General features: G+C 45.0%; 1 non-coding gene across 1 annotated transcript; it reads right to left on the bottom strand.

Moving 5' to 3' along the window:
* Nucleotides 1-5,299: 5,299 nt before the first annotated feature.
* On the bottom strand, nucleotides 5,300-5,381 carry trnal-aag (transfer RNA leucine (anticodon AAG)). The gene has a single exon. It is a non-coding gene; the product is annotated as a tRNA-Leu (tRNA).
* Nucleotides 5,382-12,100: the final 6,719 nt, after the last annotated feature.

Here is a 12,100-nt window from a genome sequence, read left to right as displayed (position 1 = left end):
CAACCCGCAATTTCACTTCTTTCACTTTCTTTCTTTCTTTCTTTCTTTTTTTTTTACTATGCGAGAAAGATATTTGAACCAGTCTGTGAGATTTGATTGGGATTAAACTCAGTGATGCTGAGCCTACTGTGTTCATCCAGCTGCAAAATGCACTGGGAGGACTTTATGTCATTAATAGAAATACGAGATAAGTGCTGGCGGGAGCAGGAACAGCCTGTTGAGCCCTCCGATGTCCCAGTCAGGTTTCTCTGACATGGAGAATCAGAACCAGCTCAGATGGTTCTCAATCAGAACCAGCTCAGATGGTTCTCAATCAGAACCATCTCAGAAGCTCCAAGGTCTTTTAAATGAATGTATATTCTCTTACAGGAGATTCCAAATAGGCTCAATTCAGGTGTAAGCGGTTGTGAAGGACATTGTCTTGACCCATCAAACAGCTTTAGGCAGCAGTGGCATGGGCCTGAACCTTGAATGGGGTGGGGGGGCAAATGAAGAGGAGAACCCACAGTGTCGTTCCTCCCTCAGAGGACGCTTGGCTCACCCGCTCTGCCTTAATGAGAGCAGCTACAGCAGCTTAGAAGGTGGAAGGAGCCCGAGGAGCTCTTGTGTGGAGCATCCTGTCCTCAGATCTTCTGGATAAGCCTCAGCTCACATGGTGGACCTCCTCCTGTGGGTTAGGAGAAACCTTTCACATTCTTTGCTGCATTTAATTCCTTTAAGGGACTATTTCTTCTCTGGTTTGTGATTTGACAAAGGACAGCAGAAACCTTGAAATTTCTGTCAGCAGCAGGAATTTTAAAAGCTGCTTCATAGTCTTTCTTTAGCAACAACCTTTTGTGACTCCCCTGCTTCTACGCGCATATGCATATATACACCAGAGGATGTTTACATGACAGTTTTGGATACATGTGGGTCCTCCTGTGCATACGTTCTTCCCATAAATAAATTACATAAACTGTGACAATGAATTAACCTCAGCGAACCCACTGACATTTACAAATGAGTGAGTCACTGTCTGTTCAAGCCTCTAACTCACACACACACACACACACACACACACACACACAACACACACACACACACACACACACACACACACATACACACAAAATCCTAGCTTGGACAATATGTGTTATCCAATATTAGCTATTGCTTTATTGTTAAAAGCAGCATTACTCATAAAGAGGTGTTTGAGGGCCTCAGGTTTGAGCTGCTCTCCCAAATCAGCATTTAAAATCGACAGTAATGCGTCGAACTGGAGTGGCCACGCTGTGCTGGTTGGACGGGTCGGGGGGGGGGGGGGCGCTTGCGTTGCTGCAGTTTTGCAATAGCGGTCCCATTCTGCCCCGGTACCGTGCTAAATGACCTTAATTTGGAGGTGGTTTTGCAGCAGATGCACAGTTGCAGTGAGGGAGGGGTGGCGACGTCATTGGATAAAGGAAGCCTCTCCTACAGGATAATGTCACACGCCAGTTAAACCCTAGAAAAATGTATTTATTTTTGCAATACTGGGGGATACTGCTGGATCCATCAAGTGTCTCAAATACTCAGATATTTGGGAAACCCAGATATGAGCTGAGAAGTGAGGTTTTCTCCCAGCGTGTCCCCATAAATTGAACATGATGTAACTACACGCAGTTGACAAAACACCACTGGAAAGTGGAATAAGTCCATTATGGGTGCAGTGCTTCACTCTTCCCTTCTCCTCGGGGCCACGGAGCTGGTATTGTACCGTTGGAGATAACAAAGACGCAAACTCACTACATGAATATAGACGGGAGCATTAGCGACTTTAGCAGGGTCCTCATACAATGGAGTAATGGGGCATCATATAAATATACTCACATTATCGGGATGTGTGATTTTACTCTCAAACAGTCTGTCAATGTGCATATATTAAGGTGGAATTTTGATTTTTGCGAGATTTTTCAAGGATACCTTTCAGTCCCCGGCTGGCTGAACTTTGGAATGGCCAAGATCTTCAAAACATGATTTTAAATAAATGTTCTTGTTGAATCTGAAATATTAAAACTATTTGAAATCCAAAAGGTCAAAATGGAATGTGGGTTTCCTTTGCTCAGCAACCAGCTTTTCAGACATTCAATAAACATTGAATTTGTGTCATTGGGAATGTGTAGAGGTGGGCAGAAGCTAAACCAAGGCTAATACAGCTGATAACGTTGTGGCTGACAGACACAGCCTGGAGGAACTTCTTCCATTGCTAGCATCCACTAGCTAAGGCAGCTAATCTAGGTAAGGCAAAGCAATGCTACCTTCACCTGCTCGGCATTATGTCATGGCCATATCGCTAGAAATTTCACAAGGAAGAAAGCACAAAGGAGACCCAAGGCGGCTACTGAGATCCAGGAACTAGCACAATAAAGTGTCCATCACTGCCAGCTCTTTTACTACTCACACCTCACATCCTCAACTCTCTACATGCTGCTCACTACAAATAAAGCTACTGAAACTCAAGAGTTGTTATAAATATCAATAAGGGTAAAATGGGCAAAACACAGAATCAATCCCAGGAGGATGTTATTTCAATTCCCCCTGTCTGAAAGGTGCTAGAACCAACATTTACAGACGTTTGGCAGTGAGAGTCAGACCTCATCAAATTCTAATCACAAATGTGAACTTGGCTGATGATACAGTCTGAAGTGGACGAAGCACATCAGGCTTTTTTTTATCAACGGTGAAGGAAAAACACTTGGAGAGAAGGGTTGGTGGTGAGAAATCACCCTAAGATACATTCATCCATACATTTATTTATACATTTATCAGCCTGTGTCATTGCTCCCAGCTCCAAAAGCACGTCTTCAGCTGATAGCTAACTATAATCTGGGTTCTAATGTCAGGCCACAGTGGAGTTATTGTTAAAGGATTGAAGTGCCAACTCTTTAAGCCCTTAGGAGACTTCTTTCTCCTCACATGGCCTTAAGAACCTGAACCTTTCTCAATGCACCCCAGGATTAGCCTGAACATGTGCAGCTAGCACCACGACTGCATCCTCATGCAGGGTGCCGTGTTGTGACAGGACACAGCCTCAAACTCAAACTCGCCAAATTCCATTTAATTCAGTTCAACTCGTGTTGATGTTTGTCATCTTTAGTGGCTCTTCTGTAAAGGGGATTAACAGAAACAGGGAGAAACCTCAAGCAGGACCAGATTAATCAGGGACTCCCTGCTGACAGCCGGCCGGCTGAATGAGGAGGAGGATAGCGTAGTTTGTGTTGAGTGAAGAGTGTGATGGAACATTTCTACAGGGTTACATCATCACGGTTTAGCTAAGGGAATAAACAAGCAATTATAAATGATATCGCAAGTTGCACTGAATCTCTCTCAGACTGTCAGCAAAGAGGCAGAGAGAACTTTCAAAAATGATAGTAAACTACTGACCACCTGATCACCTACGCTGCCCCAGTGTTCCCCGGTACCCCAACACGGGGGTATCTGGGTGCCCCAACACGGGGGTATCTGGGCGCCCCAACACGGGGGTATCTGGGTGCCCCAACACGGGGGTATCTGGGTCTATTCTACGGCTCCTTTCTTTGATGCAGAGCAAGAACCGACAGCAGAGTCTGCAGCCACGACAGCTTCTGGGTCAGCTGAGACGCACCAGCGGCCTAATAGGATCATGTGAAGACTCAACCTGTCAACCGCGAGTTATTACAGAGAGCAGCGCAGAGGGAAATAAACTCCCCGAAACACACCTACGGAGTAGAGACGAAACCCAAACGATTTAGACAACATCAGCGCTCCATCGCGAGGTTCTGGGATCACGCACACGACATGTTCTGAAGACTGACAGACATGTCGAAGGTAGCAGATAAGTGCAACTGTGTTGCATAAAGTGCAACAATTTCCCTTGTGTAATTTGCGGCTTTGCTACATGCAGCTAATCCAGGACAGGAAGTGTGTTGATCTTTGTGTTTAATCCCCCAGTGAAGATCTAACTGACGTGTCAGATGTGCAGGAAGGAGTTGCTGACCACTGCAGGACTGGGGGAGCAGCCTTCGTGACTGGGGCCACTGGGAGGGAATGCAGTGGTGGTTTATAAAAGACGGATGGACGTACCACTCGACCTCTGACTGTCGCTGTTGGTGGGTTTCCGTGGTTACGCTTTCATTTTTCAAGCATGGGCTAAAGATCCACATCAAAGCCCCCCTGACACCGTTCAGCTCGATCTTGCAAATTCAGGGTGTCTATCAACGATGCCTGAGGGTGACCTTGTCACACAGCTCATATATGATGCTAGTTCAGATGGGCGCCAAAACCGCACGTTCGGTTTGTGTTTCGAGAAATCGACGGCCAATCCCATCGCAGCAAAAATACAGTTTTATTGCTATAATGCCGCGCTGCCTCTGCGCCCCATCGACCTCGGCTGCGCGATTAGCCTCCGCGGGGACGCCGTCCAAGCCGGGTTATCGACTGCGGATCGCTTTAATGAACGTGACATTTCAGCCCGTTAGCTCGGCCCTCGTCGGACAGGAAGTGAGGGGGAGCTCCCGCGGCTCATTGACGGCCGCGAGTAACTGACCAATTTATGCTGTGGATTCATCCCAGAGGCCGCAGGAGGACAACCGCTTTTGTTTCATTTACTTTAAGGATCTTTTCAATGATCAGAGGAGAAGCAGAAAAAGCTCTGGGATCAGAAACATTGGTCGAACAGGATTTATTCATGTGTGGTCACAGTCTGAAGACTTTAGATGGTTTAGGCTACTGACGTGTGAGGCGAGACTTGAGACCAGCTGTAGTTAATAGTAATAAAATGTATCCTTGTTGTCAACGTGGTTACGACCATGATCCAGTCAGAGACTAAGGTCCTCACTGGGTCAGTGCCTTTATCCACCCTGACGTATATAAGTGGCGTCAGTCACAGTGAGATTGAGATTAATAGATGGAAATGAAACCTCTTTTAATATCAGCAGCTGCTGTGGGAACAGCTTGGCCACGAAAATATACCAATATTTGGTACCTTTATTTAAACGTGCCCCACCAGATGAATATTGGGTATGGATTACCCAAAATCTTGAGTATCAGTATTGATCATAGTGTTTCTGGCTGTGTTCTAGTTTTCACCTGTAGTTTGATGCAGTTTTATTGTCGCCACGAGGAGCCGGCTGCAGGTATTCGATTTGTGTCTGTGTTGATGCGAAACGTCTGCTTTCATTTCACATCGAGCAGTTTTAGTCAGTTTTTATTCACTGTATGTCAAATATTGGGCGTCGTGGCCGTAGCTGACTGGAAAACAATGAAAAGGAGTCAATGGCTGTTTGCTGCCTCTCAACGCTCCTTATGGCAGTGGTGGGATTCGAACCCACGCCCCCGTAGAGACTGGAGCCTTAATCCAGCGCCTTGGACCTCTCGGCCACACTACCACGAAAAACTAATCAAATCAGGTCTCATAGATAGCTAGACAGACAGACAGACAGACAGACAGACAGACAGACAGACAGACAGACAGACAGACAGACAGACAGACAGCTAGATAGATAGATAGATAGATAGATAGATAGATAGATAGATAGATAGATAGATAGATAGATAGATAGATAGATAGATAGATAGATAGATAGATAGATAGATAGATAGAGAGGTTGTTTGTGAATTGTTCCCCCCAGTGCTCATTAATAAAACACAGTCTGTTCCCAGTCTTTCATTTCTAACCTTCTGTTTTGGTTTCATACTGTGCTGTGTGGATTATTTGTGCCTCTCCCTCTCATTGAACATCATTCCTTTTAATCAACATTTTAATTAGCCCGCCGAGCTCACTTTAAACCTGTCTCAGTTAAAAGGATTGTCACCAGCAACGACACACCCCGGTGTCTGTTGACGACTGAGGTGAACTACCAGCATGATTTTATCATAAACTCTCATGTGCGCCACTTGTGGGACAATTATCAGTTAAATATCATTAAATGTTTTGTATTGTTGGTATATGAAACAAATCATAATATAATTAAAACCATTAAAAAAAAACTTAAAGGAATTTTGTGTGAAGAACATGACGTTAGCGGTCATGAAAATGTAAACTTTCTCAAACACGTCAAGCCTTTCGAAGCCTGAGTTCAAGCATTTACCGGGTGGAAATGAGCTCACAAGCTGGCTCACCCAGCAATGGATGGGGTAATTTGAGGAAGATAATTATCAGATCATTGATGGAAGGGATTCAAATGAGGAGAGGGATGAGAAATTATCACCTAATATAGGTTTGCATGGTAGACTGAGTAACTGAGAGGCAGATGGTTGAATTAGACATGTGGGGATCTAGAGTGATGAAATAGAGAAACAGGTCCAAGTACAAAATGTTGCTGTGGCGGCCAGAAAGATCTGCAACATTATCACTGATCACCTTTGATGTTGGTCCAGCTAAGGATTGTGGACCAGATGCGTGTGAAGAGCAAGCGCGTGCTCATCGGCCACATCTCAGCAGTCACTGTAAAGCTGCTGGGGCAGTTGCCCCTCCTGCCCCAGCATCTCAGCAGTCACTGTAAAGCTGCTGGGGCAGGAGGGGCAACTGACCAGGAGGGGCAACTGACCAGGAGGAGCAACTGACCAGGAGGAGCAACTGACCAGGAGGGGCAACTGACCAGGAGGAGCAACTGACCAGGAGGGGCAACTGACCAGGAGGGGCAACTGACCAGGAGGTTGTTTAATCTGGTAAAATCCTGACCCTGAAGAGTGTTTCAGGCAGGTGGAATCCTGTGAACGAGGCTATTTGCTATTAGCCTGTCCAGCTGTCATTTACTACCTGTTTATTGCAGTTTTAAGTGCACGTGTGGGCGCTGAGAGACATAAAAATCATTATACAAATGGAGCAAAAGGAAAATGAAAGGAAGGTGGGAAGACAACCTCTAATAAGCTAAGATTTATAGACCGGGACACACAATGCAGCGTAATTACAAATAAATGAGAGAGTTTATGAAAACCCCACTTTCTGCAGAGAGTGCATTAACATAATATCTTCATGCTTCAGCAGGGTCTGCAGATAAACTCTAATCGTACTTTAATTCTCCCGTCTCGGAATCCTTAAAGGGGCACTTCACTGTGAGCGAAGGGCTGATTTATTATGCACATTATGGTTCCTCTCATTTGAGGCTCAGGGGAAGCCGCACGAGGAAACAGATTCTCTCAGGCCGGGAAACACGACAATCGAAACGTGCCAGAGCAAATGTCATCAGGGGAGGACCCGGTGGGAATTTTAAGCGTCGCTCAATCAAAGTTCAAGCTGTGCCAATTGTCACCGTTGCAGATATTCAGCATCATTGTCAGGTCTGACAAGTGTGGGGGAGATTTTCTATGAGCGTTCTGGCCCAGAGTTGTTTTTCACCAGGGTTTCTGGGTATTGAGGCACTAGAATGGTTTCCGTTCCGGCCAAGCACCTCGCCTGCCCAGCTGACTCCACAGTTTTGAACCAGGTTTCTTTACCTTTGAGGCGTCTGAGCTGAGTTTGTATCCAAAAACACACATTGAGACTCTGCATTATTAGCATTTGCTAATTTAAACATTGTGTGTTTTTTCACCGTTCTGCTCTGAAAGCGCGGCTGGATCAACGTCTTTACGTTCGTGCACACACACGATCTCACGAGTTGATGAAGGAGAGGTGTTTTTGAGAAGTGACTTGACGAATCGGGTCTGAGTCACAAATACTCCATTCTGACGGAGGTCAGGGGTTTTTAACTTGCACATCACGAATGGAAAAAAATCATGTTCGTTCGCTCCATGAGAGGATTTAACCGCCCTCAAACATGACGGGGTTTTTTGTTTTTTTTGTCAAGCTGTGTATACGATCCTGTGAACGACTTCAGTACCTGCGATCCGTTACCATGGAAACCTTTACCATTGGCATGTGAACCCAGCAGAGGCTACCACAGCAACGTTCTAGTCCACAAAACACAGCTACGACACTTTCAGACGTCCCCTGATACCTTTGGAGATTTTGGATACATTAGCAAAAATAACCTGTACGTTACGATTACTTTACGTTGTAAATTACAGGTTCTGAAAAGATTTTATATTTCTTGGGGAACGTGTTGCCTTCCTGACTAACAGCTCTTAGCTTTTGCCCAGCTTTTGTGGGGCCTCTCTACGTCTCGGAGCACGGTCCCACTGAGGCGACGATTCAGCCTGTAAATGCTTTTTCATTTACTTCCCAGCGGTGACCCGCTATCCGCTTGCTACAACTGCCTCTGGAGTTGTAACCAACAGAGAGAGGATAGCGAGCAGAGCAATTAAGATAAGCTGCTTTTCCACTGCAGGAATTCTGCACCAGGATCCAAAAGCTTTGAAGGAACTCTGGGCCATGAACTGAAGATTACAGGTTAGCAAAGACTTGGTGTTTTAGTTTACCAGCAATGTCTAAATCTCCAGCTGCTTTTCTTTATTATTCCCTGATTTGTTTGAGTATGCACATATGGATGTAGCCACAGGAAATAGCCAACCGGGAAATCTCTCTGAGAACTGTTTATTTCCTGAAGTAGTTCAGAGTAGGGCTCAATAGAGCTAACAGCCTTCCATTACTTGTTTGGAATAGCAGCCTTTTCAGGGCCTTTATAGCTCACAGGTGGTGGCATTTCACCGCGACTGCCCACTGGCTCAGTTTAGACCGAACCTGGAAGCATCACTTACAGCTACACTCACTCCCATTCTGCCGTTGCAACAGTGTTCCTCCTATTTTTTTGCAGCATGAGACAGAAAAGGAGGCTTCTGAGCCGATATGAGCTGGACAAAACTCAAAATTAAGGAGACACAGAAGAGCAGGACATGGAATGTGTTTGGAGGAGGCATTGTTGTGACCTAAATAAGCTCCTTTGAGTTATAGCATCACAGAACAACCCTGGACGCGAGGGAATCGTCACAAGTGAACATCATTATTTTTTAAAAAAGAAACTTGTGATGGGTTTTTTGGTTGTTTGTTTTTAAATACTTGTTAGATTTCCTTAAAAGCCAGCCTGGAAGCAGTGTTCTAAACAAAGATAAAGACACCATTGAGACTCTGCATTATTAGCATTTGCTCATTTAAATTAGCAGTAATATTTATTAGTTAGAGTCTTGAGTAAAGTAAAGAAACAAATCCTCATAAAAAAAAGGCTCGTTCAGGACTTAAAAGTGTGTTTATTTCTCTGTAGTCAAGCGGGCTGGTTTATTTTTCAGGGTTTCTTTTCTACATTAGGAGACGCAGGAAGGAGTTTCCATAGTTCACAGCACATTCGGCAACAAAGAGTAGCAGTGTTATTTCTTCCCAAACACCACAGTCAGACTCTTTTCTCCCTTATTTCAAGTATTAAAAAAAATGTCTTTGAACATGTAAAAATATCCGTCATCAAAACAGCACTGGTAAAAAAAACGGCCCGGACATTTTTGTTTGTGATATTTATTTGACAGTGTGCTCACAGAAACAATGGCACTCTTACAGAACTCTTACTGGGATTTTTGGAACATCAGCCTGGCAAGTCAGGGCAAAAGGGCAAAAGGGCTACATCAGGGCTACGTGCTGGACAACCCCGGCAGAGCTGGGAGTGTTTAGAGGGTAGAGGAATAAATGATGACTGCTCCCAGTGACGTGTCTGATTCTAACGGCTTCTGGAGCTCTTCTCTGCCTCGGAGAGACTATAGTTGTGCGGGAGTGTGTGTTTGAGGTGTGTGTCAGTGTGATCCCTGTTAGTTTTGCTCCATTGAGCAGCGCTCTTGTTTCACAGAAGCTCCTCATCTTTGTTGTCAGATCTGTGTTTCCTGCCCAGCCTGGATTTTCTTTGGGCTTTTCTTCCTTTTCTGACAATGGCAGCTCCTCAGCTCCTCACCCCGTAAATTACAGCCTGCAGGTCAGGTCAGAGTGTACCGACGAGGCCAACTGTCGCTGCCGCTCCGGAGGGAAGCCAACGCGATGCCACGGCTTCCTCGTCATGCACGTTGAAGAGGAGCCAACCCCTTTACACTTTCTCAGACTCCATCCAATCCATTAACTTGTCCTTGCTGGGTGTTTGCCAGTGCCAGCCCAAAGCTATTGCCCCACGCCAACCCACCATGCCTCGGCAGGGGCTGCTCTAACTGCTCTAACTACACGTTCACTGACCATATTCACAGTTTCACTGACCCCATCGTGTAGGATGCACTTAAAAAAAGGAAATAATTGGCGGCAACCGTACTGCCCTACACCCTGAAACGCCACGTGGACTCTAAAGTTGCTGGTTTGATCTTTACGACGGGGCTTTGTTGGCAGTTTGTGGGTCCCACCGGTGTCTAAACCGATGGGTGAAGCTTAGAAAGGGATCAGTGGTCTTTTAAAGATCTTGAAAAGTCTTCCTTGGATGTCCCTCAAGGCTTCCATGTGGACGTTGGCTTTCATTTTTGAGCAGCATGACACTATTGATCACTAGCATGAGTAATCCCTTATATGTGACCTGCTGGTTTGTTCTTTTTTAGATGCATTTCCATATGAATTGGCCGTCCCTGATGTCAGCAGTTCTTGTCATTTTTTTACACATGTGGTTGCACCGGATTAGCCTGTCGTGTGATATTTAAGCACGATAAGCACATTGTAAAAAGAAGATAACAGGATCTTTGCCTTCTTCGGCAGCTCTATAGAAACTCTCTGTTTGTGATGCTCAGAAGGATGTCAGGCTAAACAGAAAGGGACAAAAGACAGCGACAAAATAGTTGTTTGTACAGACAGAGTCAGATTCAATGCCCATGAGCGCTGACCTTTATGGGAGCTTAAGGCAACACTGCCTGACAGACAAAAGGATTGTTTCCAGTATTGTGCGACTGAGGCCCAAAGCAATTCTATTGCTAAGAGATAGCGCTGTGTGATCATGGGCCATCATGTGCAACTGGAGAAGCTGATACTCTGGACAGGTTTCCATCTTTTTGCACGTCACAAAGCAAGTTGCCCTTCTCAAGCCTGGCAAGCATTGCATTCATATAACATTATGGATTCATTGAGACATGTTTCACCTCCGTTAAGTCTCTATGGGGTCTCTATGGGGTCTCTTGAATTAGCTTGTTTGTCATTTTCAAGGGCTTTAAACCAATGACTGTCGAGCATGTGTTTGGTGTGTGCTGTGTAGATTAGTACTGGAGGTCAGAGCAGCTCAGAACAGTGTTAACTTGCCAAAATTGCTAATTCACCATTTTTCGCTTTTGTCTCTTTTGTATTCATAGACCCAACAGTGCAGCTTGGATTTTTCTTCTCATTTATTTTATTTGCTGGATTGTGCTAAAAACAATGATTTGTGTAAGTTCACAACAAATAAGAGAATGATTTTATTTCCAAACTGGTTGAAATGAAATTGGCCAAAAACAAGTCGGGGTTTAGAGGGATTGAGTGTATGATTGTACATCTGGGGAATTTAGGTAGTTATTTAATAAAATGGGAGGATAGAATTGCAAAAGTTTGGATTGTAACACTTTTAACAAAGACCAGATTAAAGTTCCTGAACATTTTTCTCAATATTCTCCAGCTTTTCTTGGAGAAGCCTCATTAGTGAAACCTCTCAGGGGGCACAAATGAACATGGCAGGTTACCACCAGAACCTGGGTCTGCCCCCCCACCCCCCACCCCCCACCGTCACACATGGACATTGAAGTCTTCCTTCACAGCTGTAATAAAACTCCACATCATCAGGAGGCAAATGAGCTGCTGTCGATTTGGTCTCGCCCGGATGATTGCAGCATAATGACAGCCCCAACAGCGTTCAGGTGGGGAAGAAGAGGAGGGAGGCTCAGGTAGCTTCTAAAGAGCCCTGTTTTATTGATGTTCATACAGATACTGGACCGAAAGATCAACGTCCTTCAAGCATATATAAATACCACAGTAACTGTAAAAAGAAGGATCTAAAACGCAGACAAGAGAGAGAACAAAGGCGGACAGGTGCAGCCAGGTGAACAACGCTTGGGAAATTAGGCTCCATTAAGTTCGTCATCAGTTATACACCAGACGAGGTCACCGCAGAAGACCCTTGTTCTCTGTGCTTCTTCCCTCTCTGTCATGGTCCCTTTTTGGCCTCATTGGTGTCATCTTGGCTCTTTTTCTGCTTCTGTCATTCAAATGTCCCAATTTTAAAGCTACCATCCTGCAGAAACATTAACGTCGAGGAGA

This window comes from Takifugu flavidus, chromosome 16 (genome assembly GCF_003711565.1).
Source record: "Takifugu flavidus isolate HTHZ2018 chromosome 16, ASM371156v2, whole genome shotgun sequence".
Classification (NCBI taxonomy): Eukaryota; Metazoa; Chordata; class Actinopteri; order Tetraodontiformes; family Tetraodontidae; genus Takifugu; species Takifugu flavidus.
The sequence above is the reverse complement of the archived record's forward strand: the minus strand, read 5'-3'. Positions and strand labels throughout refer to the sequence as shown.